General features: G+C 45.1%; 19 non-coding genes across 19 annotated transcripts; all 19 read right to left on the bottom strand.

Annotated features, from left to right (window-relative positions):
• Positions 1-360: 360 nt before the first annotated feature.
• LOC141237222 (U2 spliceosomal RNA) lies at positions 361-551 on the bottom strand. Its single transcript, XR_012302781.1, has one exon. It is a non-coding gene; the product is annotated as a U2 spliceosomal RNA (small nuclear RNA).
• A 1122-nt stretch (positions 552-1673) lies between these two features.
• Positions 1674-1864, bottom strand: LOC141237366 (U2 spliceosomal RNA). Its single transcript, XR_012302921.1, has one exon. It is a non-coding gene; the product is annotated as a U2 spliceosomal RNA (small nuclear RNA).
• A 1125-nt stretch (positions 1865-2989) lies between these two features.
• LOC141237310 (U2 spliceosomal RNA) lies at positions 2990-3180 on the bottom strand. Its single transcript, XR_012302866.1, has one exon. It is a non-coding gene; the product is annotated as a U2 spliceosomal RNA (small nuclear RNA).
• A 1125-nt stretch (positions 3181-4305) lies between these two features.
• LOC141237298 (U2 spliceosomal RNA) lies at positions 4306-4496 on the bottom strand. Its single transcript, XR_012302854.1, has one exon. It is a non-coding gene; the product is annotated as a U2 spliceosomal RNA (small nuclear RNA).
• Positions 4497-5619: 1123 nt separating this feature from the next.
• LOC141236941 (U2 spliceosomal RNA) lies at positions 5620-5810 on the bottom strand. The gene has a single exon (XR_012302509.1). It is a non-coding gene; the product is annotated as a U2 spliceosomal RNA (small nuclear RNA).
• Positions 5811-6931: 1121 nt separating this feature from the next.
• Positions 6932-7122, bottom strand: LOC141237221 (U2 spliceosomal RNA). Its single transcript, XR_012302780.1, has one exon. It is a non-coding gene; the product is annotated as a U2 spliceosomal RNA (small nuclear RNA).
• Positions 7123-8241: 1119 nt separating this feature from the next.
• On the bottom strand, positions 8242-8432 carry LOC141237362 (U2 spliceosomal RNA). Its single transcript, XR_012302917.1, has one exon. It is a non-coding gene; the product is annotated as a U2 spliceosomal RNA (small nuclear RNA).
• Positions 8433-9552: 1120 nt separating this feature from the next.
• On the bottom strand, positions 9553-9743 carry LOC141237269 (U2 spliceosomal RNA). The gene has a single exon (XR_012302825.1). It is a non-coding gene; the product is annotated as a U2 spliceosomal RNA (small nuclear RNA).
• Positions 9744-10865: 1122 nt separating this feature from the next.
• Positions 10866-11056, bottom strand: LOC141237286 (U2 spliceosomal RNA). The gene has a single exon (XR_012302842.1). It is a non-coding gene; the product is annotated as a U2 spliceosomal RNA (small nuclear RNA).
• A 1122-nt stretch (positions 11057-12178) lies between these two features.
• Positions 12179-12369, bottom strand: LOC141237337 (U2 spliceosomal RNA). The gene has a single exon (XR_012302892.1). It is a non-coding gene; the product is annotated as a U2 spliceosomal RNA (small nuclear RNA).
• A 1120-nt stretch (positions 12370-13489) lies between these two features.
• LOC141237275 (U2 spliceosomal RNA) lies at positions 13490-13680 on the bottom strand. The gene has a single exon (XR_012302831.1). It is a non-coding gene; the product is annotated as a U2 spliceosomal RNA (small nuclear RNA).
• A 1116-nt stretch (positions 13681-14796) lies between these two features.
• Positions 14797-14987, bottom strand: LOC141237264 (U2 spliceosomal RNA). Its single transcript, XR_012302820.1, has one exon. It is a non-coding gene; the product is annotated as a U2 spliceosomal RNA (small nuclear RNA).
• A 1126-nt stretch (positions 14988-16113) lies between these two features.
• Positions 16114-16304, bottom strand: LOC141237253 (U2 spliceosomal RNA). Its single transcript, XR_012302809.1, has one exon. It is a non-coding gene; the product is annotated as a U2 spliceosomal RNA (small nuclear RNA).
• Positions 16305-17424: 1120 nt separating this feature from the next.
• Positions 17425-17615, bottom strand: LOC141237241 (U2 spliceosomal RNA). The gene has a single exon (XR_012302798.1). It is a non-coding gene; the product is annotated as a U2 spliceosomal RNA (small nuclear RNA).
• Positions 17616-18736: 1121 nt separating this feature from the next.
• Positions 18737-18927, bottom strand: LOC141237230 (U2 spliceosomal RNA). Its single transcript, XR_012302787.1, has one exon. It is a non-coding gene; the product is annotated as a U2 spliceosomal RNA (small nuclear RNA).
• A 1126-nt stretch (positions 18928-20053) lies between these two features.
• On the bottom strand, positions 20054-20244 carry LOC141237217 (U2 spliceosomal RNA). Its single transcript, XR_012302776.1, has one exon. It is a non-coding gene; the product is annotated as a U2 spliceosomal RNA (small nuclear RNA).
• A 1120-nt stretch (positions 20245-21364) lies between these two features.
• Positions 21365-21555, bottom strand: LOC141237205 (U2 spliceosomal RNA). Its single transcript, XR_012302764.1, has one exon. It is a non-coding gene; the product is annotated as a U2 spliceosomal RNA (small nuclear RNA).
• Positions 21556-22676: 1121 nt separating this feature from the next.
• LOC141237194 (U2 spliceosomal RNA) lies at positions 22677-22867 on the bottom strand. Its single transcript, XR_012302753.1, has one exon. It is a non-coding gene; the product is annotated as a U2 spliceosomal RNA (small nuclear RNA).
• Positions 22868-23986: 1119 nt separating this feature from the next.
• On the bottom strand, positions 23987-24177 carry LOC141237183 (U2 spliceosomal RNA). The gene has a single exon (XR_012302742.1). It is a non-coding gene; the product is annotated as a U2 spliceosomal RNA (small nuclear RNA).
• Between the last annotated feature and the right edge of the window lie 284 nt (positions 24178-24461).

Raw genomic sequence — 24461 nt, 5'->3', positions numbered from 1 at the left:
TGTGTGCAACAATATACTGAAAGGTCAATTATATTGTGCAGCTTATCTCACCACCTGTAGTTATTTAGGTGAAAGCTCCAAAATGCTTGCCTAATATGTCTGTTTATCCAAAAGGAAGTATAGAGGGAGAGCTAGATAGATAGCATTGCATTACATTACATTACATGGCAATGCAATGCACAGTTGCTGAAGTTGAACCAAAATGAGCTTGTCATCTGGCTTCTGCAACTTTTAACATGAAAAATCCAATGAGGAGAAGAAAAGCAAAGCCAAAGAGTCCATCCCAAAATCCGACAAACAAGCAAAATGAACAAAAAGCATTGAATTCAATTCTTTCTGATTTTAGAAACTGCATTAAAGAAGGGGTGCACCGGTCCTGGAGATACTGCAATACCAGGTCAATGCGTGGAGTGGACAGAGCAAGCTCTTTTTCCATCTCCCTGATCTAAAAATCCATTTAATATATGGTCCCCAGATAGGGGACGTATCAGATATTAAACTGATAAGAACAGATACTACACTTGATCTTAGCCAAAAGGCCGAGAAGCGATAACCAGAATTGGTTTCCGACTACGGTGCCACCCAAGGATTCTGAAAAGTCCATTTGTGGAGATGGCCACCTGGACTCCCGTTAAGAAGACATGCTGTCAACCTCTAGATCCCTCACATGCCTGCACTTTTCGGCTTGCTGCTGCTGCAATCCACGCGTTTTAGATCTGCATAACTCCACCTCTTTTAGCACAGTACCCTCAACCCCCGGCTGTTCCCACCCGCCTCAACACCGTTGGAAGGGAGGAGAACCAATTAAGGCGGGGGGGGGGGGTGGAACGAACAGCTGTCTACCCTTAGCAGGAGGGTTGCTGATTAATTACCTCTCCTGCTGCTGCTGCTGCTGGCTGTCCAGCAGCAGACTGAAGGTGGCTGCTGCTGTGCGCAGGTATATAAAGGCTCAGAGCCTATTATGACACGCGCAGCCAGCGTTCCATTGCCACATTCCGTCTACTGCAGGCGGGATACCTGGATGGCTGAATGTCACTGAGAAGCTCACAGAAACCGCCATAAGCAACAGTTTAAAAGAATGCTACAGACTAATCAACCAAACTTTTTGGGTTGGTTTCTCTTTTATAGTCTGCAGGCATTAAATGAAAGAAGTCAGTGTTCCAGCAGAGGGAGACAACGTTTCAGAAAAGGCATTGTAGCAAACCAAAAAAGAAATTTTAAGCGCAGCAGAGTAACCAGCTCACATACCTGTTAGCTCAGGTGAGTTTAAAAGGCTGCTGTTGATAACAAGGGCATTTGCTAAATAGATGGTGTGTGTGCAACAATATACTGAAAGGTCAATTATATTGTGCAGCTTATCTCACCACCTGTAGTTATTTAGGTGAAAGCTCCAAAATGCTTGCCTAATATGTCTGTTTATCCAAAAGGAAGTATAGAGGGAGAGCTAGATAGATAGCATTGCATTACATTACATTACATGGCAATGCAATGCACAGTTGCTGAAGTTGAACCAAAATGAGCTTGTCATCTGGCTTCTGCAACTTTTAACATGAAAAATCCAATGAGGAGAAGAAAAGCAAAGCCAAAGAGTCCATCCCAAAATCCGACAAACAAGCAAAATGAACAAAAAGCATTGAATTCAATTCTTTCTGATTTTAGAAACTGCATTAAAGAAGGGGTGCACCGGTCCTGGAGATACTGCAATACCAGTTCAATGCGTGGAGTGGACAGAGCAAGCTCTTTTTCCATCTCCCTGTTCTAAAAATCCATTTAATATATGGTCCCTAGATAGGGGACGTATCAGATATTAAACTGATAAGAACAGATACTACACTTGATCTTAGCCAAAAGGCCGAGAAGCGATAACCAGAATTGGTTTCCGACTACGGTGCCACCCAAGGATTCTGAAAAGTCCATTTGTGGAGATGGCCACCTGGACTCCCGTTAAGAAGACATGCTGTCAACCTCTAGATCCCTCACATGCCTGCACTTTTCGGCTTGCTGCTGCTGCAATCCACGCGTTTTAGATCTGCATAACTCCACCTCTTTTAGCACAGTACCCTCAACCCCCGGCTGTTCCCACCCGCCTCAACACCGTTGGAAGGGAGGAGAACCAATTAAGGCGGGGGGGGGGGGGGGTGGAACGAGCAGCTGTCTACCCTTAGCAGGAGGGTTGCTGATTAATTACCTCTCCTGCTGCTGCTGCTGCTGGCTGTCCAGCAGCAGACTGAAGGTGGCTGCTGCTGTGCGCAGGTATATAAAGGCTCAGAGCCTATTATGACACGCGCAGCCAGCGTTCCATTGCCACATTCCGTCTACTGCAGGCGGGATACCTGGATGGCTGAATGTCACTGAGAAGCTCACAGAGACCGCCATAAGCAACAGTTTAAAAGAATGCCACAGACTAATCAACCAAACTTTTTGGGTTGGTTTCTCTTTTATAGTCTGCAGGCATTAAATGAAAGAAGTCAGTGTTCCAGCAGAGGGAGACAACGTTTCAGAAAAGGCATTGTAGCAAACCAAAAAAGAAATTTTAAGCGCAGCAGAGTAACCAGCTCACATACCTGTTAGCTCAGGTGAGTTTAAAAGGCTGCTGTTGATAACAAGGGCATTTGCTAAATAGATGGTGTGTGTGCAACAATATACTGAAAGGTCAATTATATTGTGCAGCTTATCTCACCACCTGTAGTTATTTAGGTGAAAGCTCCAAAATGCTTGCCTAATATGTCTGTTTATCCAAAAGGAAGTATAGAGGGAGAGCTAGATAGATAGCATTGCATTACATTACATTACATGGCAATGCAATGCACAGTTGCTGAAGTTGAACCAAAATGAGCTTGTCATCTGGCTTCTGCAACTTTTAACATGAAAAATCCAATGAGGAGAAGAAAAGCAAAGCCAAAGAGTCCATCCCAAAATCCGACAAACAAGCAAAATGAACAAAAAGCATTGAATTCAATTCTTTCTGATTTTAGAAACTGCATTAAAGAAGGGGTGCACCGGTCCTGGAGATACTGCAATACCAGGTCAATGCGTGGAGTGGACAGAGCAAGCTCTTTTTCCATCTCCCTGTTCTAAAAATCCATTTAATATATGGTCCCCAGATAGGGGACGTATCAGATATTAAACTGATAAGAACAGATACTACACTTGATCTTAGCCAAAAGGCCGAGAAGCGATAACCAGAATTGGTTTCCGACTACGGTGCCACCCAAGGATTCTGAAAAGTCCATTTGTGGAGATGGCCACCTGGACTCCCGTTAAGAAGACATGCTGTCAACCTCTAGATCCCTCACATGCCTGCACTTTTCGGCTTGCTGCTGCTGCAATCCACGCGTTTTAGATCTGCATAACTCCACCTCTTTTAGCACAGTACCCTCAACCCCCGGCTGTTCCCATCCGCCTCAACACCGTTGGAAGGGAGGAGAACCAATTAAGGCGGGGGGGGGGGGGGGTGGAACGAGCAGCTGTCTACCCTTAGCAGGAGGGTTGCTGATTAATTACCTCTCCTGCTGCTGCTGCTGCTGGCTGTCCAGCAGCAGACTGAAGGTGGCTGCTGCTGTGCGCAGGTATATAAAGGCTCAGAGCCTATTATGACACGCGCAGCCAGCGTTCCATTGCCACATTCCGTCTACTGCAGGCGGGATACCTGGATGGCTGAATGTCACTGAGAAGCTCACAGAGACCGCCATAAGCAACAGTTTAAAAGAATGCCACAGACTAATCAACCAAACTTTTTGGGTTGGTTTCTCTTTTATAGTCTGCAGGCATTAAATGAAAGAAGTCAGTGTTCCAGCAGAGGGAGACAACGTTTCAGAAAAGGCATTGTAGCAAACCAAAAAAGAAATTTTAAGCGCAGCAGAGTAACCAGCTCACATACCTGTTAGCTCACGTGAGTTTAAAAGGCTGCTGTTGATAACAAGGGCATTTGCTAAATAGATGGTGTGTGTGCAACAATATACTGAAAGGTCAATTATATTGTGCAGCTTATCTCACCACCTGTAGTTATTTAGGTGAAAGCTCCAAAATGCTTGCCTAATATGTCTGTTTATCCAAAAGGAAGTATAGAGGGAGAGCTAGATAGATAGCATTGCATTACATTACATTACATGGCAATGCAATGCACAGTTGCTGAAGTTGAACCAAAATGAGCTTGTCATCTGGCTTCTGCAACTTTTAACATGAAAAATCCAATGAGGAGAAGAAAAGCAAAGCCAAAGAGTCCATCCCAAAATCCGACAAACAAGCAAAATGAACAAAAAGCATTGAATTCAATTCTTTCTGATTTTAGAAACTGCATTAAAGAAGGGGTGCACCGGTCCTGGAGATACTGCAATACCAGGTCAATGCGTGGAGTGGACAGAGCAAGCTCTTTTTCCATCTCCCTGTTCTAAAAATCCATTTAATATATGGTCCCCAGATAGGGGACGTATCAGATATTAAACTGATAAGAACAGATACTACACTTGATCTTAGCCAAAAGGCCGAGAAGCGATAACCAGAATTGGTTTCCGACTACGGTGCCACCCAAGGATTCTGAAAAGTCCATTTGTGGAGATGGCCACCTGGACTCCCGTTAAGAAGACATGCTGTCAACCTCTAGATCCCTCACATGCCTGCACTTTTCGGCTTGCTGCTGCTGCAATCCACGCGTTTTAGATCTGCATAACTCCACCTCTTTTAGCACAGTACCCTCAACCCCCGGCTGTTCCCACCCGCCTCAACACCGTTGGAAGGGAGGAGAACCAATTAAGGCGGGGGGGGGGGGGTGGAACGAGCAGCTGTCTACCCTTAGCAGGAGGGTTGCTGATTAATTACCTCTCCTGCTGCTGCTGCTGCTGGCTGTCCAGCAGCAGACTGAAGGTGGCTGCTGCTGTGCGCAGGTATATAAAGGCTCAGAGCCTATTATGACACGCGCAGCCAGCGTTCCATTGCCACATTCCGTCTACTGCAGGCGGGATACCTGGATGGCTGAATGTCACTGAGAAGCTCACAGAGACCGCCATAAGCAACAGTTTAAAAGAATGCCACAGACTAATCAACCAAACTTTTTGGGTTGGTTTCTCTTTTATAGTCTGCAGGCATTAAATGAAAGAAGTCAGTGTTCCAGCAGAGGGAGACAACGTTTCAGAAAAGGCATTGTAGCAAACCAAAAAAGAAATTTTAAGCGCAGCAGAGTAACCAGCTCACATACCTGTTAGCTCAGGTGAGTTTAAAAGGCTGCTGTTGATAACAAGGGCATTTGCTAAATAGATGGTGTGTGTGCAACAATATACTGAAAGGTCAATTATATTGTGCAGCTTATCTCACCACCTGTAGTTATTTAGGTGAAAGCTCCAAAATGCTTGCCTAATATGTCTGTTTATCCAAAAGGAAGTATAGAGGGAGAGCTAGATAGATAGCATTGCATTACATTACATTACATGGCAATGCAATGCACAGTTGCTGAAGTTGAACCAAAATGAGCTTGTCATCTGGCTTCTGCAACTTTTAACATGAAAAATCCAATGAGGAGAAGAAAAGCAAAGCCAAAGAGTCCATCCCAAAATCCGACAAACAAGCAAAATGAACAAAAAGCATTGAATTCAATTCTTTCTGATTTTAGAAACTGCATTAAAGAAGGGGTGCACCGGTCCTGGAGATAATGCAATACCAGGTCAATGCGTGGAGTGGACAGAGCAAGCTCTTTTTCCATCTCCCTGTTCTAAAAATCCATTTAATATATGGTCCCCAGATAGGGGACGTATCAGATATTAAACTGATAAGAACAGATACTACACTTGATCTTAGCCAAAAGGCCGAGAAGCGATAACCAGAATTGGTTTCCGACTACGGTGCCACCCAAGGATTCTGAAAAGTCCATTTGTGGAGATGGCCACCTGGACTCCCGTTAAGAAGACATGCTGTCAACCTCTAGATCCCTCACATGCCTGCACTTTTCGGCTTGCTGCTGCTGCAATCCACGCGTTTTAGATCTGCATAACTCCACCTCTTTTAGCACAGTACCCTCAACCCCCGGCTGTTCCCACCCGCCTCAACACCGTTGGAAGGGAGGAGAACCAATTAAGGCGGGGGGGGGGGGGGAACGAGCAGCTGTCTACCCTTAGCAGGAGGGTTGCTGATTAATTACCTCTCCTGCTGCTGCTGCTGCTGGCTGTCCAGCAGCAGACTGAAGGTGGCTGCTGCTGTGCGCAGGTATATAAAGGCTCAGAGCCTATTATGACACGCGCAGCCAGCGTTCCATTGCCACATTCCGTCTACTGCAGGCGGGATACCTGGATGGCTGAATGTCACTGAGAAGCTCACAGAGACCGCCATAAGCAACAGTTTAAAAGAATGCCACAGACTAATCAACCAAACTTTTTGGGTTGGTTTCTCTTTTATAGTCTGCAGGCATTAAATGAAAGAAGTCAGTGTTCCAGCAGAGGGAGACAACGTTTCAGAAAAGGCATTGTAGCAAACCAAAAAAGAAATTTTAAGCGCAGCAGAGTAACCAGCTCACATACCTGTTAGCTCAGGTGAGTTTAAAAGGCTGCTGTTGATAACAAGGGCATTTGCTAAATAGATGGTGTGTGTGCAACAATATACTGAAAGGTCAATTATATTGTGCAGCTTATCTCACCACCTGTAGTTATTTAGGTGAAAGCTCCAAAATGCTTGCCTAATATGTCTGTTTATCCAAAAGGAAGTATAGAGGGAGAGCTAGATAGATAGCATTGCATTACATTACATTACATGGCAATGCAATGCACAGTTGCTGAAGTTGAACCAAAATGAGCTTGTCATCTGGCTTCTGCAACTTTTAACATGAAAAATCCAATGAGGAGAAGAAAAGCAAAGCCAAAGAGTCCATCCCAAAATCCGACAAACAAGCAAAATGAACAAAAAGCATTGAATTCAATTCTTTCTGATTTTAGAAACTGCATTAAAGAAGGGGTGCACCGGTCCTGGAGATACTGCAATACCAGGTCAATGCGTGGAGTGGACAGAGCAAGCTCTTTTTCCATCTCCCTGATCTAAAAATCCATTTAATATATGGTCCCCAGATAGGGGACGTATCAGATATTAAACTGATAAGAACAGATACTACACTTGATCTTAGCCAAAAGGCCGAGAAGCGATAACCAGAATTGGTTTCCGACTACGGTGCCACCCAAGGATTCTGAAAAGTCCATTTGTGGAGATGGCCACCTGGACTCCCGTTAAGAAGACATGCTGTCAACCTCTAGATCCCTCACATGCCTGCACTTTTCGGCTTGCTGCTGCTGCAATCCACGCGTTTTAGATCTGCATAACTCCACCTCTTTTAGCACAGTACCCTCAACCCCCGGCTGTTCCCACCCGCCTCAACACCGTTGGAAGGGAGGAGAACCAATTAAGGCGGGGGGGGGTGGAACGAGCAGCTGTCTACCCTTAGCAGGAGGGTTGCTGATTAATTACCTCTCCTGCTGCTGCTGCTGCTGGCTGTCCAGCAGCAGACTGAAGGTGGCTGCTGCTGTGCGCAGGTATATAAAGGCTCAGAGCCTATTATGACACGCGCAGCCAGCGTTCCATTGCCACATTCCGTCTACTGCAGGCGGGATGCCTGGATGGCTGAATGTCACTGAGAAGCTCACAGAGACCGCCATAAGCAACAGTTTAAAAGAATGCCACAGACTAATCAACCAAACTTTTTGGGTTGGTTTCTCTTTTATAGTCTGCAGGCATTAAATGAAAGAAGTCAGTGTTCCAGCAGAGGGAGACAACGTTTCAGAAAAGGCATTGTAGCAAACCAAAAAAGAAATTTTAAGCGCAGCAGAGTAACCAGCTCACATACCTGTTAGCTCAGGTGAGTTTAAAAGGCTGCTGTTGATAACAAGGGCATTTGCTAAATAGATGTTGTGTGTGCAACAATATACTGAAAGGTCAATTATATTGTGCAGCTTATCTCACCACCTGTAGTTATTTAGGTGAAAGCTCCAAAATGCTTACCTAATATGTCTGTTTATCCAAAAGGAAGTATAGAGGGAGAGCTAGATAGATAGCATTGCATTACATTACATTACATGGCAATGCAATGCACAGTTGCTGAAGTTGAACCAAAATGAGCTTGTCATCTGGCTTCTGCAACTTTTAACATGAAAAATCCAATGAGGAGAAGAAAAGCAAAGCCAAAGAGTCCATCCCAAAATCCGACAAACAAGCAAAATGAACAAAAAGCATTGAATTCAATTCTTTCTGATTTTAGAAACTGCATTAAAGAAGGGGTGCACCGGTAATGGAGATACTGCAATACCAGGTCAATGCGTGGAGTGGACAGAGCAAGCTCTTTTTCCATCTCCCTGTTCTAAAAATCCATTTAATATATGGTCCCCAGATAGGGGACGTATCAGATATTAAACTGATAAGAACAGATACTACACTTGATCTTAGCCAAAAGGCCGAGAAGCGATAACCAGAATTGGTTTCCGACTACGGTGCCACCCAAGGATTCTGAAAAGTCCATTTGTGGAGATGGCCACCTGGACTCCCGTTAAAAAGACATGCTGTCAACCTCTAGATCCCTCACATGCCTGCACTTTTCGGCTTGCTGCTGCTGCAATCCACGCGTTTTAGATCTGCATAACTCCACCTCTTTTAGCACAGTACCCTCAACCCCCGGCTGTTCCCACCCGCCTCAACACCGTTGGAAGGGAGGAGAACCAATTAAGGCGGGGGGGGGGTGGAACGAGCAGCTGTCTACCCTTAGCAGGAGGGTTGCTGATTAATTACCTCTCCTGCTGCTGCTGCTGCTGGCTGTCCAGCAGCAGACTGAAGGTGGCTGCTGCTGTGCGCAGGTATATAAAGGCTCAGAGCCTATTATGACACCCGCAGCCAGCGTTCCATTGCCACATTCCGTCTACTGCAGGCGGGATACCTGGATGGCTGAATGTCACTGAGAAGCTCACAGAGACCGCCATAAGCAACAGTTTAAAAGAATGCCACAGACTAATCAACCAAACTTTTTGGGTTGGTTTCTCTTTTATAGTCTGCAGGCATTAAATGAAAGAAGTCAGTGTTCCAGCAGAGGGAGACAACGTTTCAGAAAAGGCATTGTAGCAAACCAAAAAAGAAATTTTAAGCGCAGCAGAGTAACCAGCTCACATACCTGTTAGCTCAGGTGAGTTTAAAAGGCTGCTGTTGATAACAAGGGCATTTGCTAAATAGATGGTGTGTGTGCAACAATATACTGAAAGGTCAATTATATTGTGCAGCTTATCTCACCACCTGTAGTTATTTAGGTGAAAGCTCCAAAATGCTTGCCTAATATGTCTGTTTATCCAAAAGGAAGTATAGAGGGAGAGCTAGATAGATAGCATTGCATTACATTACATTACATGGCAATGCAATGCACAGTTGCTGAAGTTGAACCAAAATGAGCTTGTCATCTGGCTTCTGCAACTTTTAACATGAAAAATCCAATGAGGAGAAGAAAAGCAAAGCCAAAGAGTCCATCCCAAAATCCGACAAACAAGCAAAATGAACAAAAAGCATTGAATTCAATTCTTTCTGATTTTAGAAACTGCATTAAAGAAGGGGTGCACCGGTCCTGGAGATACTGCAATACCAGGTCAATGCGTGGAGTGGACAGAGCAAGCTCTTTTTCCATCTCCCTGTTCTAAAAATCCATTTAATATATGGTCCCCAGATAAGGGACGTATCAGATATTAAACTGATAAGAACAGATACTACACTTGATCTTAGCCAAAAGGCCGAGAAGCGATAACCAGAATTGGTTTCCGACTACGGTGCCACCCAAGGATTCTGAATAGTCCATTTGTGGAGATAGCCACCTGGACTCCCGTTAAGAAGACATGCTGTCAACCTCTAGATCCCTCACATGCCTGCACTTTTCGGCTTGCTGCTGCTGCAATCCACGCGTTTTAGATCTGCATAACTCCACCTCTTTTAGCACAGTACCCTCAACCCCCGGCTGTTCCCACCCGCCTCAACACCGTTGGAAGGGAGGAGAACCAATTAAGGCGGGGGGGGGGGGTGGAACGAGCAGCTGTCTACCCTTAGCAGGAGGGTTGCTGATTAATTACCTCTCCTGCTGCTGCTGCTGCTGGCTGTCCAGCAGCAGACTGAAGGTGGCTGCTGCTGTGCGCAGGTATATAAAAGCTCAGAGCCTATTATGACACGCGCAGCCAGCGTTCCATTGCCACATTCCGTCTACTGCAGGCGGGATACCTGGATGGCTGAATGTCACTGAGAAGCTCACAGAGACCGCCATAAGCAACAGTTTAAAAGAATGCCACAGACTAATCAACCAAACTTTTTGGGTTGGTTTCTCTTTTATAGTCTGCAGGCATTAAATGAAAGAAGTCAGTGTTCCAGCAGAGGGAGACAACGTTTCAGAAAAGGCATTGTAGCAAACCAAAAAAGAAATTTTAAGCGCAGCAGAGTAACCAGCTCACATACCTGTTAGCTCAGGTGAGTTTAAAAGGCTGCTGTTGATAACAAGGGCATTTGCTAAATAGATGGTGTGTGTGCAACAATATACTGAAAGGTCAATTATATTGTGCAGCTTATCTCACCACCTGTAGTTATTTAGGTGAAAGCTCCAAAATGCTTGCCTAATATGTCTGTTTATCCAAAAGGAAGTATAGAGGGAGAGCTAGATAGATAGCATTGCATTACATTACATTACATGGCAATGCAATGCACAGTTGCTGAAGTTGAACCAAAATGAGCTTGTCATCTGGCTTCTGCAACTTTTAACATGAAAAATCCAATGAGGAGAAGAAAAGCAAAGCCAAAGAGTCCATCCCAAAATCCGACAAACAAGCAAAATGAACAAAAAGCATTGAATTCAATTCTTTCTGATTTTAGAAACTGCATTAAAGAAGGGGTGCACCGGTCCTGGAGATACTGCAATACCAGGTCAATGCGTGGAGTGGACAGAGCAAGCTCTTTTTCCATCTCCCTGTTCTAAAAATCCATTTAATATATGGTCCCCAGATAGGGGACGTATCAGATATTAAACTGATAAGAACAGATACTACACTTGATCTTAGCCAAAAGGCCGAGAAGCGATAACCAGAATTGGTTTCCGACTACGGTGCCACCCAAGGATTCTGAAAAGTCCATTTGTGGAGATGGCCACCTGGACTCCCGTTAAGAAGACATGCTGTCAACCTCTAGATCCCTCACATGCCTGCACTTTTCGGCTTGCTGCTGCTGCAATCCACGCGTTTTAGATCTGCATTACTCCACCTCTTTTAGCACAGTACCCTCAACCCCCGGCTGTTCCCACCCGCCTCAACACCGTTGGAAGGGAGGAGAACCAATTAAGGCGGGGGGGGGGGGTGGAACGAGCAGCTGTCTACCCTTAGCAGGAGGGTTGCTGATTAATTACCTCTCCTGCTGCTGCTGCTGCTGGCTGTCCAGCAGCAGACTGAAGGTGGCTGCTGCTGTGCGCAGGTATATAAAGGCTCAGAGCCTATTATGACACGCGCAGCCAGCGTTCCATTGCCACATTCCGTCTACTGCAGGCGGGATACCTGGATGGCTGAATGTCACTGAGAAGCTCACAGAGACCGCCATAAGCAACAGTTTAAAAGAATGCCACAGACTAATCAACCAAACTTTTTGGGTTGGTTTCTCTTTTATAGTCTGCAGGCATTAAATGAAAGAAGTCAGTGTTCCAGCAGAGGGAGACAACGTTTCAGAAAAGGCATTGTAGCAAACCAAAAAAGAAATTTTAAGCGCAGCAGAGTAACCAGCTCACATACCTGTTAGCTCAGGTGAGTTTAAAAGGCTGCTGTTGATAACAAGGGCATTTGCTAAATAGATGGTGTGTGTGCAACAATATACTGAAAGGTCAATTATATTGTGCAGCTTATCTCACCACCTGTAGTTATTTAGGTGAAAGCTCCAAAATGCTTGCCTAATATGTCTGTTTATCCAAAAGGAAGTATAGAGGGAGAGCTAGATAGATAGCATTGCATTACATTACATTACATGGCAATGCAATGCACAGTTGCTGAAGTTGAACCAAAATGAGCTTGTCATCTGGCTTCTGCAACTTTTAACATGAAAAATCCAATGAGGAGAAGAAAAGCAAAGCCAAAGAGTCCATCCCAAAATCCGACAAACAAGCAAAATGAACAAAAAGCATTGAATTCAATTCTTTCTGATTTTAGAAACTGCATTAAAGAAGGGGTGCACCGGTCCTGGAGATACTGCAATACCAGGTCAATGCGTGGAGTGGACAGAGCAAGCTCTTTTTCCATCTCTCTGTTCTAAAAATCCATTTAATATATGGTCCCCAGATAGGGGACGTATCAGATATTAAACTGATAAGAACAGATACTACACTTGATCTTAGCCAAAAGGCCGAGAAGCGATAACCAGAATTGGTTTCCGACTACGGTGCCACCCAAGGATTCTGAAAAGTCCATTTGTGGAGATGGCCACCTGGACTCCCGTTAAGAAGACATGCTGTCAACCTCTAGATCCCTCACATGCCTGCACTTTTTGGCTTGCTGCTGCTGCAATCCACGCGTTTTAGATCTGCATAACTCCACCTCTTTTAGCACAGTACCCTCAACCCCCGGCTGTTCCCACCCGCCTCAACACCGTTGGAAGGGAGGAGAACCAATTAAGGCGGGGGGGGGGTGGAACGAGCAGCTGTCTACCCTTAGCAGGAGGGTTGCTGATTAATTACCTCTCCTGCTGCTGCTGCTGCTGGCTGTCCAGCAGCAGACTGAAGGTGGCTGCTGCTGTGCGCAGGTATATAAAGGCTCAGAGCCTATTATGACACGCGCAGCCAGCGTTCCATTGCCACATTCCGTCTACTGCAGGCGGGATACCTGGATGGCTGAATGTCACTGAGAAGCTCACAGAGACCGCCATAAGCAACAGTTTAAAAGAATGCCACAGACTAATCAACCAAACTTTTTGGGTTGGTTTCTCTTTTATAGTCTGCAGGCATTAAATGAAAGAAGTCAGTGTTCCAGCAGAGGGAGACAACGTTTCAGAAAAGGCATTGTAGCAAACCAAAAAAGAAATTTTAAGCGCAGCAGAGTAACCAGCTCACATACCTGTTAGCTCAGGTGAGTTTAAAAGGCTGCTGTTGATAACAAGGGCATTTGCTAAATAGATGGTGTGTGTGCAACAATATACTGAAAGGTCAATTATATTGTGCAGCTTATCTCACCACCTGTAGTTATTTAGGTGAAAGCTCCAAAATGCTTGCCTAATATGTCTGTTTATCCAAAAGGAAGTATAGAGGGAGAGCTAGATAGATAGCATTGCATTACATTACATTACATGGCAATGCAATGCACAGTTGCTGAAGTTGAACCAAAATGAGCTTGTCATCTGGCTTCTGCAACTTTTAACATGAAAAATCCAATGAGGAGAAGAAAAGCAAAGCCAAAGAGTCCATCCCAAAATCCGACAAACAAGCAAAATGAACAAAAAGCATTGAATTCAATTCTTTCTGATTTTAGATACTGCATTAAAGAAGGGGTGCACCGGTCCTGGAGATACTGCAATACCAGGTCAATGCGTGGAGTGGACAGAGCAAGCTCTTTTTCCATCTCCCTGTTCTAAAAATCCATTTAATATATGGTCCCCAGATAGGGGACGTATCAGATATTAAACTGATAAGAACAGATACTACACTTGATCTTAGCCAAAAGGCCGAGAAGCGATAACCAGAATTGGTTTCCGACTACGGTGCCACCCAAGGATTCTGAAAAGTCCATTTGTGGAGATGGCCACCTGGACTCCCGTTAAGAAGACATGCTGTCAACCTCTAGATCCCTCACATGCCTGCACTTTTCGGCTTGCTGCTGCTGCAATCCACGCGTTTTAGATCTGCATAACTCCACCTCTTTTAGCACAGTACCCTCAACCCCCGGCTGTTCCCACCCGCCTCAACACCGTTGGAAGGGAGGAGAACCAATTAAGGCGGGGGGGGGTGGAACGAGCAGCTGTCTACCCTTAGCAGGAGGGTTGCTGATTAATTACCTCTCCTGCTGCTGCTGCTGGCTGTCCAGCAGCAGACTGAAGGTGGCTGCTGCTGTGCGCAGGTATATAAAGGCACAGAGCCTATTATGACACGCGCAGCCAGCGTTCCATTGCCACATTCCGTCTACTGCAGGCGGGATACCTGGATGGCTGAATGTCACTGAGAAGCTCACAGAGACCGCCATAAGCAACAGTTTAAAAGAATGCCACAGACCAATCAACCAAACTTTTTGGGTTGGTTTCTCTTTTATAGTCTGCAGGCATTAAATGAAAGAAGTCAGTGTTCCAGCAGAGGGAGACAACGTTTCAGAAAAGGCATTGTAGCAAACCAAAAAAGAAATTTTAAGCGCAGCAGAGTAACCAGCTCACATACCTGTTAGCTCAGGTGAGTTTAAAAGGCTGCTGTTGATAACAAGGGCATTTGCTAAATAGATGGTGTGTGTGCAACAATATACTGAAAGGTCAATTATATTGTGCAGCTTATCTCACCACCTGTAGTTATTTAGGTGAAAGCTCCAAAATGCTTGCCTAATATGTCTGTTTATCCAAAAGGAAGTATAGAGGGAGAGCTAGATAGATAGCATTGCATTACATTACATTACATGGCAATGCAATGCACAGTTGCTGAAGTTGAACCAAAATGAGCTTGTCATCTGGCTTCTGCAACTTTTAACATGAAAAATCCAATGAGGAGAAGAAAAGCAAAGCCAAAGAGTCCATCCCAAAATCCGACAAACAAGCAAAATGAACAAAAAGCATTGAATTCAATTCTTTCTGATTTTAGAAACTGCATTAAAGAAGGGGTGCACCGGTCCTGGAGATACTGCAATACCAGGTCAATGCGTGGAGTGGACAGAGCAAGCTCTTTTTCCATCTCCCTGTTCTAAAAATCCATTTAATATATGGTCCCCAGATAGGGGACGTATCAGATATTAAACTGATAAGAACAGATACTACACTTGATCTTAGCCAAAAGGCCGAGAAGCGATAACCAGAATTGGTTTCCGACTACGGTGCCACCCAAGGATTCTGAAAAGTCCATTTGTGGAGATGGCCACCTGGACTCCCGTTAAGAAGACATGCTGTCAACCTCTAGATCCCTCACATGCCTGCACTTTTCGGCTTGCTGCTGCTGCAATCCACGCGTTTTAGATCTGCATAACTCCACCTCTTTTAGCACAGTACCCTCAACCCCCGGCTGTTCCCACCCGCCTCAACACCGTTGGAAGGGAGGAGAACCAATTAAGGCGGGGGGGGGGGGAGGTTGGAACGAGCAGCTGTCTACCCTTAGCAGGAGGGTTGCTGATTAATTACCTCTCCTGCTGCTGCTGCTGCTGGCTGTCCAGCAGCAGACTGAAGGTGGCTGCTGCTGTGCGCAGGTATATAAAGGCTCAGAGCCTATTATGACACGCGCAGCCAGCGTTCCATTGCCACATTCCGTCTACTGCAGGCGGGATACCTGGATGGCTGAATGTCACTGAGAAGCTCACAGAGACCGCCATAAGCAACAGTTTAAAAGAATGCCACAGACTAATCAACCAAACTTTTTGGGTTGGTTTCTCTTTTATAGTCTGCAGGCATTAAATGAAAGAAGTCAGTGTTCCAGCAGAGGGAGACAACGTTTCAGAAAAGGCATTGTAGCAAACCAAAAAAGAAATTTTAAGCGCAGCAGAGTAACCAGCTCACATACCTGTTAGCTCAGGTGAGTTTAAAAGGCTGCTGTTGATAACAAGGGCATTTGCTAAATAGATGGTGTGTGTGCAACAATATACTGAAAGGTCAATTATATTGTGCAGCTTATCTCACCACCTGTAGTTATTTAGGTGAAAGCTCCAAAATGCTTGCCTAATATGTCTGTTTATCCAAAAGGAAGTATAGAGGGAGAGCTAGATAGATAGCATTGCATTACATTACATTACATGGCAATGCAATGCACAGTTGCTGAAGTTGAACCAAAATGAGCTTGTCATCTGGCTTCTGCAACTTTTAACATGAAAAATCCAATGAGGAGAAGAAAAGCAAAGCCAAAGAGTCCATCCCAAAATCCGACAAACAAGCAAAATGAACAAAAAGCATTGAATTCAATTCTTTCTGATTTTAGAAACTGCATTAAAGAAGGGGTGCACCGGTCCTGGAGATACTGCAATACCAGGTCAATGCGTGGAGTGGACAGAGCAAGCTCTTTTTCCATCTCCCTGTTCTAAAAATCCATTTAATATATGGTCCCCAGATAGGGGACGTATCAGATATTAAACTGATAAGAACAGATACTACACTTGATCTTAGCCAAAAGGCCGAGAAGCGATAACCAGAATTGGTTTCCGACTACGGTGCCACCCAAGGATTCTGAAAAGTCCATTTGTGGAGATGGCCACCTGGACTCCCGTTAAGAAGACATGCTGTCAACCTCTAGATCCCTCACATGCCTGCACTTTTCGGCTTGCTGCTGCTGCAATCCACGCGTTTTAGATCTGCATAACTCCACCTCTTTTAGCACAGTACCCTCAACCCCCGGCTGTTCCCACCCGCCTCAACACCGTTGGAAGGGAGGAGAACCAATTAAGGCGGGGGGGGGGTGGAACGAGCAGCTGTCTACCCTTAGCAGGAGGGTTGCTGATTAATTACCTCTCCTGCTGCTGCTGCTGCTGGCTGTCCAGCAGCAGACTGAAGGTGGCTGCTGCTGTGCGCAGGTATATAAAGGCTCAGAGCCTATTATGACACGCGCAGCCAGCGTTCCATTGCCACATTCCGTCTACTGCAGGCGGGATACCTGGATGGCTGAATGTCACTGAGAAGCTCACAGAGACCGCCATAAGCAACAGTTTAAAAGAATGCCACAGACCAATCAACCAAACTTTTTGGGTTGGTTTCTCTTTTATAGTCTGCAGGCATTAAATGAAAGAAGTCAGTGTTCCAGCAGAGGGAGACAACGTTTCAGAAAAGGCATTGTAGCAAACCAAAAAAGAAATTTTAAGCGCAGCAGAGTAACCAGCTCACATACCTGTTAGCTCAGGTGAGTTTAAAAGGCTGCTGTTGATAACAAGGGCATTTGCTAAATAGATGGTGTGTGTGCAACAATATACTGAAAGGTCAATTATATTGTGCAGCTTATCTCACCACCTGTAGTTATTTAGGTGAAAGCTCCAAAATGCTTGCCTAATATGTCTGTTTATCCAAAAGGAAGTATAGAGGGAGAGCTAGATAGATAGCATTGCATTACATTACATTACATGGCAATGCAATGCACAGTTGCTGAAGTTGAACCAAAATAAGCTTGTCATCTGGCTTCTGCAACTTTTAACATGAAAAATCCAATGAGGAGAAGAAAAGCAAAGCCAAAGAGTCCATCCCAAAATCCGACAAACAAGCAAAATGAACAAAAAGCATTGAATTCAATTCTTTCTGATTTTAGAAACTGCATTAAAGAAGGGGTGCACCGGTCCTGGAGATACTGCAATACCAGGTCAATGCGTGGAGTGGACAGAGCAAGCTCTTTTTCCATCTCCCTGTTCTAAAAATCCATTTAATATATGGTCCCCAGATAGGGGACGTATCAGATATTAAACTGATAAGAACAGATACTACACTTGATCTTAGCCAAAAGGCCGAGAAGCGATAACCAGAATTGGTTTCCGACTACGGTGCCACCCAAGGATTCTGAAAAGTCCATTTGTGGAGATGGCCACCTGGACTCCCGTTAAGAAGACATGCTGTCAACCTCTAGATCCCTCACATGCCTGCACTTTTCGGCTTGCTGCTGCTGCAATCCACGCGTTTTAGATCTGCATAACTCCACCTCTTTTAGCACAGTACCCTCAACCCCCGGCTGTTCCCACCCGCCTCAACACCGTTGGAAGGGAGGAGAACCAATTAAGGCGGGGGGGGGGGTGGAACGAGCAGCTGTCTACCCTTAGCAGGAGGGTTGCTGATTAATTACCTCTCCTGCTGCTGCTGCTGCTGGCTGTCCAGCAGCAGACTGAAGGTGGCTGCTGCTGTGCGCAGGTATATAAAGGCTCAGAGCCTATTATGACACGCGCAGCCAGCGTTCCATTGCCACATTCCGTCTACTGCAGGCGGGATACCTGGATGGCTGAATGTCACTGAGAAGCTCACAGAGACCGCCATAAGCAACAGTTTAAAAGAATGCCACAGACTAATCAACCAAACTTTTTGGGTTGGTTTCTCTTTTATAGTCTGCAGGCATTAAATGAAAGAAGTCAGTGTTCCAGCAGAGGGAGACAACGTTTCAGAAAAGGCATTGTAGCAAACCAAAAAAGAAATTTTAAGCGCAGCAGAGTAACCAGCTCACATACCTGTTAGCTCAGGTGAGTTTAAAAGGCTGCTGTTGATAACAAGGGCATTTGCTAAATAGATGGTGTGTGTGCAACAATATACTGAAAGGTCAATTATATTGTGCAGCTTATCTCACCACCTGTAGTTATTTAGGTGAAAGCTCCAAAATGCTTGCCTAATATGTCTGTTTATCCAAAAGGAAGTATAGAGGGAGAGCTAGATAGATAGCATTGCATTACATTACATTACATGGCAATGCAATGCACAGTTGCTGAAGTTGAACCAAAATGAGCTTGTCATCTGGCTTCTGCAACTTTTAACATGAAAAATCCAATGAGGAGAAGAAAAGCAAAGCCAAAGAGTCCATCCCAAAATCCGACAAACAAGCAAAATGAACAAAAAGCATTGAATTCAATTCTTTCTGATTTTAGAAACTGCATTAAAGAAGGGGTGCACCGGTCCTGGAGATACTGCAATACCAGGTCAATGCGTGGAGTGGACAGAGCAAGCTCTTTTTCCATCTCCCTGTTCTAAAAATCCATTTAATATATGGTCCCCAGATAGGGGACGTATCAGATATTAAACTGATAAGAACAGATACTACACTTGATCTTAGCCAAAAGGCCGAGAAGCGATAACCAGAATTGGTTTCCGACTACGGTGCCACCCAAGGATTCTGAAAAGTCCATTTGTGGAGATGGCCACCTGGACTCCCGTTAAGAAGACATGCTGTCAACCTCTAGATCCCTCACATGCCTGCACTTTTCGGCTTGCTGCTGCTGCAATCCACGCGTTTTAGATCTGCATAACTCCACCTCTTTTAGCACAGTACCCTCAACCCCCGGCTGTTCCCACCCGCCTCAACACCGTTGGAAGGGAGGAGAACCAATTAAGGCGGGGGGGGGGGGAGGTTGGAACGAGCAGCTGTCTACCCTTAGCAGGAGGGTTGCTGATTAATTACCTCTCCTGCTGCTGCTGCTGCTGGCTGTCCAGCAGCAGACTGAAGGTGGCTGCTGCTGTGCGCAGGTATATAAAGGCTCAGAGCCTATTATGACACGCGCAGCCAGCGTTCCATTGCCACATTCCGTCTACTGCAGGCGGGATACCTGGATGGCTGAATGTCACTGAGAAGCTCACAGAGACCGCCATAAGCAACAGTTTAAAAGAATGCCACAGACTAATCAACCAAACTTTTTGGGTTGGTTTCTCTTTTATAGTCTGCAGGCATTAAATGAAAGAAGTCAGTGTTCCAGCAGAGGGAGACAACGTTTCAGAAAAGGCATTGTAGCAAACCAAAAAAGAAATTTTAAGCGCAGCAGAGTAACCAGCTCACATACCTGTTAGCTCAGGTGAGTTTAAAAGGCTGCTGTTGATAACAAGGGCATTTGCTAAATAGATGGTGTGTGTGCAACAATATACTGAAAGGTCAATTATATTGTGCAGCTTATCTCACCACCTGTAGTTATTTAGGTGAAAGCTCCAAAATGCTTGCCTAATATGTCTGTTTATCCAAAAGGAAGTATAGAGGGAGAGCTAGATAGATAGCATTGCATTACATTACATTACATGGCAATGCAATGCACAGTTGCTGAAGTTGAACCAAAATGAGCTTGTCATCTGGCTTCTGCAACTTTTAACATGAAAAATCCAATGAGGAGAAGAAAAGCAAAGCCAAAGAGTCCATCCCAAAATCCGACAAACAAGCAAAATGAACAAAAAGCATTGAATTCAATTCTTTCTGATTTTAGAAACTGCATTAAAGAAGGGGTGCACCGGTCCTGGAGATACTGCAATACCAGGTCAATGCGTGGAGTGGACAGAGCAAGCTCTTTTTCCATCTCCCTGTTCTAAAAATCCATTTAATATATGGTCCCCAGATAGGGGACGTATCAGATATTAAACTGATAAGAACAGATACTACACTTGATCTTAGCCAAAAGGCCGAGAAGCGATAACCAGAATTGGTTTCCGACTACGGTGCCACCCAAGGATTCTGAAAAGTCCATTTGTGGAGATGGCCACCTGGACTCCCGTTAAGAAGACATGCTGTCAACCTCTAGATCCCTCACATGCCTGCACTTTTCGGCTTGCTGCTGCTGCAATCCACGCGTTTTAGATCTGCATAACTCCACCTCTTTTAGCACAGTACCCTCAACCCCCGGCTGTTCCCACCCGCCTCAACACCGTTGGAAGGGAGGAGAACCAATTAAGGCGGGGGGGGGGTGGAACGAGCAGCTGTCTACCCTTAGCAGGAGGGTTGCTGATTAATTACCTCTCCTGCTGCTGCTGCTGCTGGCTGTCCAGCAGCAGACTGAAGGTGGCTGCTGCTGTGCGCAGGTATATAAAGGCTCAGAGCCTATTATGACACGCGCAGCCAGCGTTCCATTGCCACATTCCGTCTACTGCAGGCGGGATACCTGGATGGCTGAATGTCACTGAGAAGCTCACAGTGACCGCCATAAGCAACAGTTTAAAAGAATGCCACAGACTAATCAACCAAACTTTTTGGGTTGGTTTCTCTTTTATAGTCTGCAGGCATTAAATGAAAGAAGTCAGTGTTCCAGCAGAGGGAGACAACGTTTCAGAAAAGGCATTGTAGCAAACCAAAAAAGAAATTTTAAGCGCAGCAGAGTAACCAGCTCACATACCTGTTAGCTCAGGTGAGTTTAAAAGGCTGCTGTTGATAACAAGGGCATTTGCTAAATAGATGGTGTGTGTGCAACAATATACTGAAAGGTCAATTATATTGTGCAGCTTATCTCACCACCTGTAGTTATTTAGGTGAAAGCTCCAAAATGCTTGCCTAATATGTCTGTTTATCCAAAAGGAAGTATAGAGGGAGAGCTAGATAGATAGCATTGCATTACATTACATTACATGGCAATGCAATGCACAGTTGCTGAAGTTGAACCAAAATGAGCTTGTCATCTGGCTTCTGCAACTTTTAACATGAAAAATCCAATGAGGAGAAGAAAAGCAAAGCCAAAGAGTCCATCCCAAAATCCGACAAACAAGCAAAATGAACAAAAAGCATTGAATTCAATTCTTTCTGATTTTAGAAACTGCATTAAAGAAGGGGTGCACCGGTCCTGGAGATACTGCAATACCAGGTCAATGCGTGGAGTGGACAGAGCAAGCTCTTTTTCCATCTCCCTGTTCTAAAAATCCATTTAATATATGGTCCCCAGATAGGGGACGTATCAGATATTAAACTGATAAGAACAGATACTACACTTGATCTTAGCCAAAAGGCCGAGAAGCGATAACCAGAATTGGTTTCCGACTACGGTGCCACCCAAGGATTCTGAAAAGTCCATTTGTGGAGATGGCCACCTGGACTCCCGTTAAGAAGACATGCTGTCAACCTCAAGATCCCTCACATGCCTGCACTTTTCGGCTTGCTGCTGCTGCAATCCACGCGTTTTAGATCTGCATAACTCCACCTCTCTTAGCACAGTACCCTCAACCCCCGGCTGTTCCCACCCGCCTCAACACCGTTGGAAGGGAGGAGAACCAATTAAGGCGGGGGGGGGGGTGGAACGAGCAGCTGTCTACCCTTAGCAGGAGGGTTGCTGATTAATTACCTCTCCTGCTGCTGCTGCTGCTGGCTGTCCAGCAGCAGACTGAAGGTGGCTGCTGCTGTGCGCAGGTATATAAAGGCTCAGAGCCTATTATGACACGCGCAGCCAGCGTTCCATTGCCACATTCCGTCTACTGCAGGCGGGATACCTGGATGGCTGAATGTCACTGAGAAGCTCACAGAGACCGCCATAAGCAACAGTTTAAAAGAATGCCACAGACTAATCAACCAAACTTTTTGGGTTGGTTTCTCTTTTATAGTCTGCAGGCATTAAATGAAAGAAGTCAGTGTTCCAGCAGAGGGAGACAACGTTTCAGAAAAGGCATTGTAGCAAACCAAAAAAGAAATTTTAAGCGCAGCAGAGTAACCAGCTCACATACCTGTTAGCTCAGGTGAGTTTAAAAGGCTGCTGTTGATAACAAGGGCATTTGCTAAATAGATGGTGTGTGTGCAACAATATACTGAAAGGTCAATTATATTGTGCAGCTTATCTCACCACCTGTAGTTATTTAGGTGAAAGCTCCAAAATGCTTGCCTAATATGTCTGTTTATCCAAAAGGAAGTATAGAGGGAGAGCTAGATAGATAGCATTGCATTACATTACATTACATGGCAATGCAATGCACAGTTGCTGAAGTTGAACCAAAATGAGCTTGTCATCTGGCTTCTGCAACTTTTAACATGAAAAATCCAATGAGGAGAAGAAAAGCAAAGCCAAAGAGTCCATCCCAAAATCCGACAAACAAGCAAAATGAACAAAAAGCATTGAATTCAATTCTTTCTGATTTTAGAAACTGCATTAAAGAAGGGGTGCACCGGTCCTGGAGATACTGCAATACCAGGTCAATGCGTGGAGTGGACAGAGCAAGCTCTTTTTCCATCTCCCTGTTCTAAAAATCCATTTAATATATGGTCCCCAGATAGGGGACGTATCAGATATTAAACTGATAAGAACAGATACTACACTTGATCTTAGCCAAAAGGCCGAGAAGCGATAACCAGAATTGGTTTCCGACTACGGTGCCACCCAAGGATTCTGAAAAGTCTATTTGTGGAGATGGCCACCTGGACTCCCGTTAAGAAGACATGCTGTCAACCTCTAGATCCCTCACATGCCTGCACTTTTCGGCTTGCTGCTGCTGCAATCCACGCGTTTTAGATCTGCATAACTCCACCTCTTTTAGCACAGTACCCTCAACCCCCGGCTGTTCCCACCCGCCTCAACACCGTTGGAAGGGAGGAGAACCAATTAAGGCGGGGGGGGGTGGAACGAGCAGCTGTCTACCCTTAGCAGGAGGGTTGCTGATTAATTACCTCTCCTGCTGCTGCTGCTGCTGGCTGTCCAGCAGCAGACTGAAGGTGGCTGCTGCTGTGCGCAGGTATATAAAGGCTCAGAGCCTATTATGACACGCGCAGCCAGCGTTCCATTGCCACATTCCGTCTACTGCAGGCGGGATATCTGGATGGCTGAATGTCACTGAGAAGCTCACAGAGACCGCCATAAGCAACAGTTTAAAAGAATGCCACAGACTAATCAACCAAACTTTTTGGGTTGGTTTCTCTTTTATAGTCTGCAGGCATTAAATGAAAGAAGTCAGTGTTCCAGCAGAGGGAGACAACGTTTCAGAAAAGGCATTGTAGCAAACCAAAAAAGAAATTTTAAGCGCAGCAGAGTAACCAGCTCACATACCTGTTAGCTCAGGTGAGTTTAAAAGGCTGCTGTTGATAACAAGGGCATTTGCTAAATAGATGGTGTGTGTGCAACAATATACTGAAAGGTCAATTATATTGTGCAGCTTATCTCACCACCTGTAGTTATTTAGGTGAAAGCTCCAAAATGCTTGCCTAATATGTCTGTTTATCCAAAAGGAAGTATAGAGGGAGAGCTAGATAGATAGCATTGCATTACATTACATTACATGGCAATGCAATGCACAGTTGCTGAAGTTGAACCAAAATGAGCTTGTCATCTGGCTTCTGCAACTTTTAACATGAAAAATCCAATGAGGAGAAGAAAAGCAAAGCCAAAGAGTCCATCCCAAAATCCGACAAACAAGCAAAATGAACAAAAAGCATTGAATTCAATTCTTTCTGATTTTAGAAACTGCATTAAAGAAGGGGTGCACCGGTCCTGGAGATACTGCAATACCAGGTCAATGCGTGGAGTGGACAGAGCAAGCTCTTTTTCCATCTCCCTGTTCTAAAAATCCATTTAATATATGGTCCCCAGATAGGGGACGTATCAGATATTAAACTGATAAGAACAGATACTACACTTGATCTTAGCCAAAAGGCCGAGAAGCGATAACCAGAATTGGTTTCCGACTACGGTGCCACCCAAGGATTCTGAAAAGTCTATTTGTGGAGATGGCCACCTGGACTCCCGTTAAGAAGACATGCTGTCAACCTCTAGATCCCTCACATGCCTGCACTTTTCGGCTTGCTGCTGCTGCAATCCACGCGTTTTAGATCTGCATAACTCCACCTCTTTTAGCACAGTACCCTCAACCCCCGGCTGTTCCCACCCGCCTCAACACCGTTGGAAGGGAGGAGAACCAATTAAGGCGGGGGGGGGTGGAACGAGCAGCTG

This window comes from Phyllobates terribilis, unplaced genomic scaffold (assembly GCF_046119375.1).
Source record: "Phyllobates terribilis strain yellow unplaced genomic scaffold, ASM4611937v1 Scaffold_729__1_contigs__length_748246, whole genome shotgun sequence".
NCBI classification, from domain to species: Eukaryota; Metazoa; Chordata; class Amphibia; order Anura; family Dendrobatidae; genus Phyllobates; species Phyllobates terribilis.
Note: the sequence above shows the minus strand (reverse complement) of the source record. Positions and strands in the feature narration are given on the sequence as shown.